The following is a 14395-nucleotide window of genomic DNA, read 5'->3' on the forward strand; positions in this document are numbered from 1 at the left end:
AAGGTTTATGGATGCACAAGTAGTATCTCTACTTGGTGCGGGAGTTTTGGCTAATATGAGTTGGAAGCAATCGTCACATGTTAAGGGATCTCTATTCATATAACATTGTTTGAAACCAAGCAATCACAATTCATTATCTTGTCTTCCTTGTCCAACATCTACTTCTAAGCATGCAATAGTTTAGTGAGTGTTCACAATCAAGGATGGTGTCAAAGATGATATATTTATATGTGAACCTCTCCTTCTTTATAACTTCCTATTAATTGCAACAATGACCAAGGTCTACGTTTGTCTACCCTCAACAAGTTTCAATCATCATTCTTTTTATATGTGAAGCCATCACTTCCCATAACATCATTACATGATCTTTCATGCTTTTGTTCTTTTCTCAATCTACTGATCATTGCATGAGGAAAAGTCCTTCAACTAAGACACTCTTTATTATATGGCTCATGAGCTCCTCGAATACATTGGGGGTGACACAAAGCAAAACTCAAGCCTAAAACACTAAGACCTTTATTCTACTAGAGAAAAAGAAAACTGAAAAGGAACAAACTAAAACAAAGGTAAAGGCAAAAGATGTGATGGTGATATGATACCGGGGCAACTCCCCCAAGCTTGGCACAAGCCAAGTGGATTGCCCATACCCATGCTCAGTTGTCTTCCTTTGGAGGTGATGGTGGTGGAGTTGTTGCAACATGGGTTTGATCCTCTGTCTTCCAAGGCATAGGTGCTCCATCATGGAAAGATGAACGAGTCTCTGGAATCCTCAAATCTGCAGCCAACTGTATTGATTTAAATCCATACTCATACTCACAGTTTTGGTTCTGCAGGTCATAGATCTAGGCCTAGAGGTGATCAATCCTATCATAGAGCCTGGAGAGGTTCTTCCCAATGTCATTGCCATCGATCCTGTGCTTGCTGCTGAACTCTGTGATTATCATGTGGCTGGTGTTGAGTCCACGCTCCACCATCCCTTGGCACTTGAAGACTTGTTGCTCCATTGCTTCGAGCCTCGCATCCATGCTTCCGGTCTTCTTAGGCCCCTCAACATCATGGATGTGCAACATCCCCTCATGCATCTCGATGGATTGAGGGTGTTGCAGCACTCCCATGAGGTAGGGATTGATGACCTTCTCGAAGATCTGGTCCTTCGGAGCTTTTTGGGACGTCATAGCGATCTCGATCTGGAGCATAAATAGGCTCGAAATGAAAACAAAGGAAATTTGCGTGATACAAGGGTCAGACCTCACGGGATAATATATAATGATTTTTTCCAGACCAGAAGGAGTACTCCGCACGAAAACGGAGTCCAGGAGGCACACGAGGTGGCCACAAGCCCCCCAGGCGCGGCCAGGGGGTGGGCCCGCGCCTGGCAGGCTTGTCGCCTTCTCGCGCGCTTTCCGGACTACTTCCAATTTTTGCATATTGTCAAATATTTCAAAACGGAGAAAAAATCCTACTGGAAAAGTTTTGGAGTCTGTTTTCTTACCGAATCACATACCTCTTCGTTTTCGGAGTCTGAAACAGGCTGATAAATATCCCTTAGGTAATGTTCCGGAGTTATGGTGTTGATAATATTGCTTTCAACATTTGTGGGAGTACCCGAGATATAATGCTTGATTCTCTGCCCATTTACATCTCTCGGACAATTACCTTCCGTGTTGTTGGTCTTGATAGCACCGGAACGATATACTTCCTCAACAATATAGGGACCTTCCCATTTAGAGAGAAGCTTGCCCGCAAAAAATCTTAAACGAGAATTATATAGCAAGACATAATCACCTACATTGAACTCACGCTTTTGTATCCTTTTATCATGCCACCTCTTAACTTTTTCTTTGAACAACTTGGCATTCTCGTATGCCGGAGTTCTCCATTCATCAAGCGAGCTAATGTCAAATAACCTCTTCTCACCGGCAAGTTTGAAATCAAAGTTGAGCTCTTTGATTGCCCAATACGCTTTATGCTCTAGCTCAAGAGGTAAATGACATGCTTTACCGTACACCATTTTGTACGGAGACATGCCCATGGGATTCTTATAGGCAGTTCTATAAGCCCACAGTGCATCATCGAGCTTCTTAGACCAATTCTTTCTAGACCTGTTGACAGTCTTTTGCAGAATTAGTTTAATTTCTCTATTGCTTAGCTCTACTTGACCACTGGACTGAGGGTGATAGGGAGACACAATTCTATGGTTTACATCGTACTTAGCAAGCGTTTTACGGGAAGCACCATGAATGAACTGTGAACCACCGTCGGTCATTAGATATCTAGGGACTCCAAATCTAGGGCAAATAACTTCTTTAAGCATCCTGATAGAGGTGTTGTGATCAGCACTACTAGTGGGGATAGCTTCTACCCACTTAGTGACATAATCAACAGCAACTAGGATATGAGTATACCCATTGGATTTTGGAAAAGGTCCCATATAATCAAAGCCCCAGACATCAAATGGTTCAATCACAAGTGAAAAGTGAATAATTCATATGCATTTCCTAACATTTACTGATATTACCTATTCTTTGACATTCGTCACAAGACAAGACAAAGTTACGGGCATCCTTCAAGAGAGTGGGCCAATAGAAACCTGATTGCAATACCTTGTGTGCAGTTCTATCTCCCGCATGGTGTCCTCCGTAGGCCTCGGAGTGACACTTCTGTAGGATCTGTCCCTGTTCATGTTCAGGTACACAACATCTAATAACACCATCTACTCCTTCCTTATAAAGGTGAGGATCATCCCAAAAGTAATGTCTCAAGTCAAATAAGAATTTCTTCTTTTGCTGGTATGTGAAACTAGCTGGTATATATTTGGCAACGATATAGTTTGCATAATCAGGATACCATGGTGCACTACGTGAAGCATTGATGACACTCAATTGCTCATCAGGAAAGCTATCATCAATAGGTTGTGGGTCATGAAGAACGTTCTCCAACCTAGACAAGTTATCTGCTACTGGGTTATCAGCACCTTTCCTGTTGACAACGTGCAAACCAAATTCTTGTAGCAAGAGAACCCATCTGATAAGTCTAGGTTTAGCGTCTTTCTTCTCCATGAGGTACTTAATAGCAGCATGATCAGTGTGAATACTCACTTTGGAATCAACTATGTAAGACCTGAAATTTTCACATGCAAACACGACTGCTAAAAATTCCTTCTCCGTAGTAGCATAGTTTCTTTGGGCACTGTCTAGAGTTTTACTAGCATAGTGAATAACATTCAACTTCTTATCAACTCTTTTCCCTAGAACAACACCAACATCATAATCACCAGCATCACACATGATTTCAAAAGGTAAGTTCCAATTACGTGGTTGAACAATAGGTGCAGTTGTCAAGCCCTTCTTAAGTATTTCGAAGGCTTCCTCACAATCATCGTAAAAAACAAAAGGAATATCCTTTTGCAAGAGAGTGGTAAGAGGGCTAGAAATCTTAGAAAAGTCTTTAATGAACCTCCTATAGAAATCAGCATGACCAAGGAAACTTCTTATACCTTTGATATTTGTGGGATATGGCATTTTATCGATTGCATGAATCTTAGCCTTATCGACTTCAATACCTCTTTCAGAAATTTTATGTCTTAAGAAGATGCCTTCATTAACCATAAAGTGGGACTTCTGCCAATTCAAGACAAGATTGGTGTCTTTACAGCTCTGTAAGACGTGATCAAGGTTGCCGAGGCAATCGTCCAAAGAAGACTCGTAAACGGAGAAGTCATCCATGAAAACCTCAACAATCTTTTCACAAAAGTCAGAGAATATAGCCATCATACAAAGGTAGCAGGTGCATTACATAAGCCAAAAGGCATACGTCTATAAGCAAAGGTACCGAAAGGGTAGGTGAAAGTGGTTTTCTCCTGATCAGATTGTGCAACTGGTATTTGGGAGAAACCAGAATAACCGTCTAGAAAGCGAAAGTGTGTGTGTTTGGACATTCTTTCTAGCATTTGGTCAATAAAATGCAAAGGGTAATGATCTTTCCTAGTGGCTTTATTCAATTTCCTAAAATCTATCACCATCCTATAACCAGAAATAATCCTCTATGGGATCAATTCATCCTTATCATTAGGGACAACGGTAATGCCTCCCTTCTTAGGGACGCAATGCACCGGACTCACCCAATTGCTATGAGCAACACGATAGATAATACCTGCTTCCAGGAGCTTTAGTATTTCTTTTCTTACTACCTCTTTCATCTTAGGATTCAATCTCCATTGATGATCAGCAATTGGTTTGGAATCAGGATCAGTTTTAATCTTGTGCTAGCATAGAGTGGGACTAATGCCCTTAAGATCATCAAGAGTATATCCAATAGCAGCACGGTGCTTCCTCAGAGTTTTTAGTAACTTCTTTTCTTCATGCTCTGAGAGGCTAGCACTAATAATAATATGATATATCTCTTTTTCATCAAGATAAGCATACTTAAGAGTATCAAGCAACTGTTTAAGCTCGAACATAGGATCACCCTTTGGTGGGGGTGGATCCTCAAGCACTTCAACATGCAGATTATTTTTAAGGATAGGATATTGTTCTAAGACAACTCTATCTATCTCATCCCTTTCATCCATATGCATATCATTTTCATGCTCAAGCAAGTATTGCTCTAAGGGATCAGTATGAGGCACGGTAATAGAAGCTAAGGCAATAGTATCATCCTTACTAGGCAACTCCTTTTCATGAGGTTGTCTACCAAACTTGGAGAAATTGAACTCGTGTGACACACCTTCAAAGCCAACAGTGAAAGTTTTCTTCTCACAGTCAATATGAGCATTGACAGTATTGAGAAAAGGTCTGCCAAATATGATGGGACAAAAGCTATCTTGTGCGGTAGGAAGAACGAGGAAATCAGTAGGATACTTCGTTTTACCACACAAGACTTCAACATCCCTAACAATTCCCACAGGGCAAATAGTATCTCTATTGTCAAGCTGAATAGTGACATCAATAGGCTCTATCTCAATAGGTGCAATCTCGTCTTTGATTTGATCATATAAGGATTGAGGTATTGCACTAACACTAGCACCCACGTCACATAAACCATGAGAACAATGATCTCCTATCTTAAGAGTAACAACAGGCGTGCCAACAACGGGCCTATGTTTGTGTCTAGCGTGAGGTTTAGCAATTCTAGCAGCATCTTCACAGAAGTGAATATTATGTCCCTCAACATCGCCGGACAGAAGATCTTTGATAATAGCAATGCTAGGTTCAACTCTAATTTGCTCTGGGGTGTAGGTGTTCTAATGTAGCCTCTACGTATCACAGTTGAAGCTCTAGAATGATCCTTTATCCTAACATGGAAAGGTGGTTTCTCAATGTAAGCACTCGGAACAATATGATCATTATAGGCAATGACTCTCTCTTCAACTGGATTGGGTTTAACTACATTGACTTCTAAAGGAGGATGATATTTAAACCAATTCTCTTTGGGGAGATCAATATGAGCAGCAAATGATTCACACAATGAAGCTACTATCTCAGAGTCAAGTCCATACTTAGCGCTAAAGTCACAAAAAGTATTTGTTTCAACAAAGGATTTAACGCAATCAAACTTGAAATTCATACCTGACTCCTTACCTTCTTCGAGATCCCAATCTTCAGAGTTGCGTTTAATTCTCTCCAATAAATTCCATTTGAAGTCAATATCTCTTTTCATAAAAGAACCGGTACAAGAAGTGTGAAGCATGGTGCGATCATCATGAGAAAGTCGAGCATAGAAGTTCTGAATGATAATTTCTCTCGAGAGTTCATGATTGGGGCATGAATATAACATTGATTTAAGCCTCCCCCAAGCCTGAGCGATGCTTTCTCTGTCACGAGGCAAAAAATTATAAATATAATTCCGATCACGATGTACTAAATGCATAGGATAAAACTTTTGATGAAATTCCAATTTCAATCGATTGTATTCCATGAATCGGTATCCTCACATAGCCTATACCATGTCAACGCCTTATCCTTCAAAGATAAAGGAAATACCTTCTTCTTGACCTCATCCTCGGGCAAACGTGCAAGCTTAAATAAACCACAAACTTCATCTACATAGATTAGATGCAAGTCTTGATGTGATGTTCCATCTCTTGTAAATGGATTAGCCAGCAGTTTCTCAAGCATACCCGAAGGAAATTCAAAGCAAATACTTTCAGTAGGTGCAGCAGGTTGAGGAGAAACTCTTTGTGCTTCCGTTCGAGGTGAAGATACCCCGAACAAGCGCTCAAAGGATTAGTTTCCATAGTGACAAGTGACAATAAATTTCAGCACACTATATGAATGTTTCCTTACCAAGTTCCACTTACCAAAGGCGTTTCACTCCCCGGCAATGGTGCCAGAAAAGTGTCTTGATGACCCACAAGTATAGGGGATCAATCGTAGTCCTTTCGATAAGTAAGAGTGTCGAACCCAACGAGGAGGAGAAGGATCTGACAAGTGGTTTTCAGCAAGGTAAAATCTGCAAGCATTGAAATTATCGGTAACAAGTGATTGTGTGGTGAGATGATTCGTAGCAAGCAACAAGTAACAAAAGTAGCAACGGTGCAGCAAAGTGGCCCAATCCCTTTTGTAGCAAGGGACAATCCTAGACAAAGTCTTATAGGAGGAAACCCCCCCCCCCCCCCGAGGACACATGGGAATTTCTGTCATGCTAGTTTTCATCATGTTCATATGATTCGCGTTCGTTACTTTGATAGTTTGATATGTGGGTGGACCAGTGCTTGGGTACTACCCTTACCTGGACAAGCATCCCACTTATGATTTACCCCTCTCGCAAGCATCCGCAACTACGAAACAAGAATTAAGACAAAGTCTAACCATAGCATTAAACTAGTGGATCCAAATCAGCCCCTTACGAAGCAACGCATAAACTAGGGTTTAAGCTTCTGTCACTCTAGCAACCCATCATCTACTTACTACTTCCCAATGCCTTCCTCTAGGCCCAAATAATGGTGAAGGGTTATGTAGTCGACGCTCTCATAACATCACTAGAGGAAAAACAACATACAACACATCAAAGTATTGAACAAATACCAAATTCACATGACTACTATTAGCACGACTTATCCCATGTCCTCAGGAACAAAAGTAACTAGTCACAAAGCATAAACATATTCATGACCAGAGAGGTAATAAGTAGCATCAGGGATCTGAACATAAACTCTTCCACCAAGTAATCCAACTAGCATCAACTAAAAAGAGTAATTAACACTACTAGCAACCTTACAAGTACCAATCGGAGTCGTGAGACGGAGATTGGTTACAAGTGATGAACTAGGGTTTGGAGATGAGATAGTGCTGATGAAGATGTTGATGGTGATGAGTCCCCTCTAATGAGAGGAGTGTTGGTGATGACGATGGCGACGATTTCCCCCTCCGGGAGGGAAGTTTCCCTGGCAGGATCGTCCTGTCGGAGCTCTAGATTGGTTCTGCTCAAGTTCCGCCTCGTGGCGGCGGCGAATCCTTCGAAAAGCCTCCTCCTGATTTTTTCTCGGACGAAACCCTTCATATAGAAGAAGAGGGGAGCCAGAGGGCCAGCTGGGTGCCCACAAGCCCCCTAGGCGCGGCCAGGGGTTGGCCGCGTCTAGTAGGCTTGTGGCCACCTGCTGGCACCCCTCTCGCACTTCTTCGGACCAGTATTTTTTATAAATCATGAAAAAAATCCTCGTTGATTTTTACGGCGTTTGGAGTTGCGCAGAATAGATATCTCAAACTTGCTCCTTTTTTAGGCCAGAATTCCAGCTGCCGGCATTCTCGCTCTTCATATAAACCTTGCAAAATAAGAGAGAAAAGGCATAAGTATTGTACCGTGAAGTGAAATAACAGCCCAAGAAGCGATAAATAACAACATAAAAGCATGATGCAAAATGGACATATCAAACACGGGGTGTCGTCCATTCGGCACTAGATCGGAGTGGATCGTGGGACGGATCGCGGGACGGTTCGCGAGGCGGATCGAGGGACGTGAGGACGTTTCACTACATCAACCACATTTCTTAACAAATCCTGTTGTGCGATCTACAAGGGTACGTATATTCAAATATCCTCTCGTAGATGGACATCACCATGATAGGTCTTCGTGCGCGTAGGAAATTTTTTGTTTCACATGCGTCGTTCCCCAACAGCGGCATCATGAGCTAGGTTCATGCGTAGATGTTATCTCGAGTAGAACACAAAGGGTTTTGTAGACGGTGATGTTCAATTTTCTACCCTCCTTAGTCTTTTCTTGATTCAGCGGTATTGTTGGATTGAAGCGGCTTGGACCTACATTATTTGTACGCTTACAAAAGACTGGTTTCATCGGTTGACATGCAACCTCGTTGCATAAAGATGACTGGCGGGTGTCGGTTTGTTCAACTTTAGTTGAATTTGTTTTGACCGAGGCGGTCCTTGGAGAGGTTTAATAGCAATTTGCACATCTTCGTTGTTGTTTTTGCAGGGTATGCTTGTGATATGATATGGCGATCTACTAGATACCCATAGCAGCCACGTAAAACATGCAACAACAATTAGAGGACGTCTAACTTGTTTTTGCAGGGTATGCTTGTGATATGATATGGCCAAGGACGTGATGTGATATATTGGATGTATGATATGATCATGTTGTAATAGTTAATATCGACTTGCACGTCGATGGTACGACAACCGGCAGGAGCCATAGGGTTGTCTTTAAACTAACGTTTGTGTTTGCAGATGCCTTTACTATATTGCTAGGACGTAGCTTTAGTAGTAATAACATAAGTAGCACGAGAACCACGATGGTGACACGTTGATGGAGATCATGATGATGAGATCATGGTGTGCTTCCGGTGACAAGAAGATCGTGCTGGTGCTTTGGTGATGGAGATCAAGAAGCACATGATGATGGCCATATCATGTCCCTTATGAATTGCATGTGATGTTAATCCTTTTATGCACCTTATTTTTCTTAGAACGACGGTAGCATTATGATGTGATCTCTCACTAAAATTTGAAGACGAAATTGTGTTCTCCCCGACTATGCACCATTGCTATAGTACATCGTTTCGAGACACCACGTGATGATCGGGTGTGGTAGACTCAACGTTCACATACAACGGGTGCAAAACAGTTGCACACGCGGAACACTCGGGTTAAACTTGATGAGCCTAGCACGTGCAGACATGGCCTCGGAACACAAGAGACCTAAAGGTCGACCATGAATCATATAGTTGATATGATTAGCATAGAGATGCTTACCACTGAAACTATTCTCGACTCACGTGATGATCGGACTTGAGATAGTGGATTCGGATCATGTACCACTCAAATGACTAGAGAGATGTACTTTTGAGTGGGGGTTCTTAAGTAATATGATTAATTGAACTAATTATCATGAACATAGTATAATGGTCTTTGCAAATTACGATGTAGCTTGCGCTATAGCTCTACTATTTTTATATGTTCCTAGAGAAAATTTAGTTGAAAGTTGATAGTAGCAACTTTGCGGACCAAGTCCGTAAAAATGAGGATTGTCCTCATTGATGCGTAGAAGGCTTATGTCCTTAATGCACCACTCGGTGTGCTGCACCTCGAGCGTTGTCTGTGGATGTTGCGAACATCTGACATACACATCTTTGATGACTACATGATAGTTCAGTGCGCAATACTTAATGGCTTAGAAGCAAGGCGCCGAAGACGTTTTGAAAACGTCGCAGAACATAAGAGATGTTCAAAGAGATGAAATTGAGATTTCATGCACGTGCCCTTGTTGAGAGGTATAAGACCTCCGACAAGATTCTTTGCCTACAAAGTAAAGGAGAAAAGCTCAAATCGTTGAGCATGTTCTCAGATTGTCTGAGTACAACAATTGCTTGAATCAAGTGGGTGTTAATCTTCCAGATGAGATAGTGATGGTTCTCCAAAGTCACTGCCACTAAGCTACTAGAGCTTCGTGATGAACTATAAACAAATCAAGGATAGATATGATGATCCTTGAGTGATTCACAATGTTTGACACTCCGAAAGTAGAAATCAAGAAGGAGCATCAATTGTTGATGGTTAGTAAAACCACTAGTTTCAAGAAGGGCAAGGGCTAGAAGGGATACTTCATGAAACGGCAAACTAGTTGCTGCTCTAATGAAGAAACCCAAAATTGAACCCAAACCCGAGACTAAGTTCTTCTGTTATGAGGGGAACAGTCACTGAGGCGGAGCTACCCTAGATACTTGGTAGATAAGAAGGCTGGCAAAGTCGACAGAAGTATATTTGATATACATGATATTGATGTGTACTTTCCTAGTACTCCTAGTAGCACGAGGGTATTGGATACCGGTTCGGTTGCTAAGTGATTAGTGACTCAAAATGAAAGCTACAGTATAAACGAAGACTAACTAAAAACGAGGTGACGATACGTGTTGGAAGTTTTTCCAAGGTTGATGTGATCAAACATCGCACGCTCCCTTCATCATCGGGATTGGTGGTAAAACCTAAACAATTGTTATTTGGTGTTTGCGTTGAGCATGAACATGATTGGATCGTGTTTATTGCAATATGATTATTCATTTAAAGAGAATAATAGTTATTCTATTTGCTTGAATAATTACCCTCAATGGTTTATTGAATCTCGATCGTAGTGTTACACATGTTCATAATATTGGTGCCGAAAGATACAAAGTAATAATGATAGTACCACTTAGTTGTGGCATTGCCACTTGACTAATGTTGGTATAAAATGCATGAAGAAGCTCCATAGAGATGGATCGTTTGGACTCACTTGATTTTGAATCACTTGAGACATGCAAATCATGCCACATGAAACAAGAGAGTAACTTGTTGGGAGTAATAGATTTTTTGATGTGTGTTGTCCAATGAGTGCTAAGGCACGCAGTGGACATCGTTATGTTCTTACTTCACTGACGATTTGAGTAGATACGGGAGTATTTACTTGATGAATCACAAGTTTGAAATATTGAAAAGTTCAAAGCTATTTTAGAGTGAACAGCGTCGTGACAAGAGGATAAACTGTCTACAATATGATCATAGAGATGAATATCTGAGTTACGAGTTTTGGTACCTAGTTAAAGACAATGTGGAAATTGTTTCGCAATTCATGTCACCTTGAAACACCATAGTGTGATGGTGTGTCCGAACATCATAGCTACGCCCTATTTTCATATGGTGCATACTATGATGTCTCTTATCGAATTACCACTACCGTTTATGGGTTATGCATTAGGGACAACCGCATGCACTTTAAATAGGGAACCGCATATTTCCGTTGAGATGACACAGTATAGACTATGGTTTGGAGGAACCTAAGTTGTCGTTTCTTGAAAGTTTGGGGCTGCGATGCTTATGTGAAAAATCTTCAGTATGATAAGCTCGAACCCAAAGCAGATAAATGCATCTTCATAGGATATCAAAAACAGTTGGATACATCTCCTATTTCAGATCCAGAAGAAAAGTGTTTGTTTCTAGAAATGGGTCCTTTCTCGAGGAAAGGTTTCTCTCGAAAGAATTGAGTGGGAAGTTGGTGGAACTTGATGAGGTTAGTGAACCGTTATTTCAACCAGTGTGTAGCAGGGCGCATGAAGATGTTCCTGTGGTGCCTACACCAATTGAAGTGGAAACTGATGATGGTGATCATTGAGCTTCGGATCAAGTTACTACAAACCTCGTAGGTCGACAAGGTCGCGTACTACTGCAGAGTGGTACAGTAACCCTGTCTTGGAGGTCATATTCTTGAACAACAATGAACCTACGAGCTATGGAGAAGCGATGGTGGGCCCGGATTCCGACATATGGCTGGAGGCCATGAAATCCGAGAGAGGATCAATGTATGAAAACAATGTGTAGACTTTGGAAGAACTACTTGATGGTTGATGAACCACAAGTACAGGGGATCAATCATAGTCCTTTCGATAAGTAAGAGTGTCGAACCCAGCGAGGAGCAGAAGTCTCTGATAAACGGATTTCAGCAAGGTAATAACTGCAAGCACTGAAAGTAGCGGTAACAAGTGATTGTGTAGCGAGGTGAAACGTAGCAAGCAAAAGGTAACAAGTGACAAGTAGTAGCAACGGTACATCAAGTGCCCCAATCCCTTTTGTAGCAAGGGACAAGACTGAACAAAGTCTTATAGGAGGAAAAACGCTCCCGAGGACACACGGGAATTTCTGTCATGCTAGTTTCATCATGTTCATATGTTTCACGTTCGTTACTTTGATAGTTTGATATGTGGGTGGACCGGCGCTTGGGTACTGCCCTTACTTGGACAATCAACCCACTTATGATTAACCTCTCTCGCAAGCATGCGCAACTACAAAAGAAGAATTAAGACAAAGTCTAACCATAGCATTAAACTAGTGGATCCAAATCAACCCCTCACGAAGCAACACATAGACTGGGGTTTAAGCTTCTGTCACTCCAGCAACCCATCATCTACTTACTACTCCCCAATGACTTCCTCTAGGCCCAAATATGGTGAAGTGTTATGTAGTCGTCGTTCACATAACACCACTAGAGGAAAAGACAACATACAACATATCAAAATACCGAACGAATATCAAATTCACATGACTATTATTAACATGACTTATCCCATGTCCACAGGAACAAAAGTAACTACTCACGAAACATAATCATAATCATGATCAGAGGTGTAATGAATAGCATCAAGGATATGAACATAAACTCCTCCACCAAATAATCCAACTAGCATCAACTACAAAAGATTAATCAACACTACTAGCAACCTTAGAAGTACCAATCGGAGTTGCGAGACGAAAATTGGTTACAAGAGATGAACTAGGGATTGGATAGGAGATGGTGCTGATGAAGATTTTGATCAAGATGCCTCCCCTCCGATGAGAGGAGTATTGGTGATGATGATGGCGACGATTTCCCCCTCCGGGAGGGAAGTTTCCCCGACAGGATCGTCCTGCCGGAGCTCTAGATTGGATCTTCTCAAGTTCCGCCTCGTGGCGGCTGCGAAACCACGAAAAAGCTCCCGTATGATTTTTTTCTGGACCAAGACCCTTCATATAGCAAAAGAGGGGGGCTAGTAGGCCGTCAGGGAGCCCACAAGCCCCCACTCCGCCACCAGGGGGTGGCGGTGGCAGGGCTTGTGGCACCCTGGCAGCCCCCCTCCGGTACTTCTTTCACCCAGTATTTTTTATATAATCCCAAAAAAATCCACGTAACTTTTCAGGGCATTTGGAGATGTGCAGAATAGTGGACTAAGATTTGCTCCTTTTCTAGTCCAGAATTCCAGCTGCCTGAATTCTCCCTCTTCAAATAAACCATGCAAAATAAGAGAGAAAAGGCATAAATATGGTACCACAAAGTAATATAACAGCCCATAAAGCAATAAATATCAACATGAAAGCATGATGCAAAATGGACGTATCAATGGTCATAGGACTATTAAGTAAAGATGGATCTTTGAAAGGAAGACAAACGATGATGGTGACTATTCACCGTTAAGAAAAGCTCGACTTGTCGCAAAGATGTTTCCGACAAGATGCAAAATGGACGTATCAACTCCCCCAAGCTTAGACCTCTCTTGTCCTCAAGCGAAAACCAAGCTCCATAAACATGTCCACATGTTGAGGGACGAAGGTGTCGATAAAACATAATACGGACATGAGGGCATCATGATCACACATAGAACAGCAATACATCATAAATATTCTTATGGGAAAGTAACAATTCCTTCACAAAGCAAAGCATGAAGCAAAAACATTACCGAAAAGTAACCAACAACAGTCCATAGTCATTGAAGCAATTGCAATTTATCACAACATCAGAAAGAGTCAAATAAGAGCTTGTAAGGCAAACCCACATACTCAATCATCTCTTTTGTTTTAGACAATTGTTAAAACTCACGTGGTACTCATGGTGTCAAAGTTTCAGCTGGACACACAGGAAGATACGGGCTTATAGTTTTGCCTCCCAACGATTTACCTCAAGGGTAAAGTCAACAATAATAAAGTATAAGTACTCAACTCCAAGTTGGTATATGAATATAGATATTTCCCAAGCATGTGACGGTAGCCAAGACAAAGGAAAAAATAGGGAATTGGTGAAGATCACCATGACTCTTACAAGGGCAGAAAGTAAAGGTACAAGATAGGCCCTTCGCAGAGGGAATCCGAGGTTGTCATGCGCTTTTGAGGTTTGAATGCGTATCCTCTTAGTGCGGAGGAACGTCACTTTATATTGCCTCCTATGATAAAGAACTTTATTATGCAGTCTGCCGCTTTTATGTCTTCCTCATCACAGGTTCGTACAAAGCTTATTTTCCACACACTAATAGATCATACATATTAGAGAGCAATTTTTATTGCTTGCACCGATGACAACATACTTGAAGGATCTTATTCAATCCATAGGTAGGTATGGTGGACTCTCATGGAAAAACTGAGTTGGAGGTTTATGGATGCAC

Source organism: Hordeum vulgare, chromosome 5H (genome assembly GCF_904849725.1).
Source record: "Hordeum vulgare subsp. vulgare chromosome 5H, MorexV3_pseudomolecules_assembly, whole genome shotgun sequence".
Taxonomy (NCBI): Eukaryota; Viridiplantae; Streptophyta; class Magnoliopsida; order Poales; family Poaceae; genus Hordeum; species Hordeum vulgare.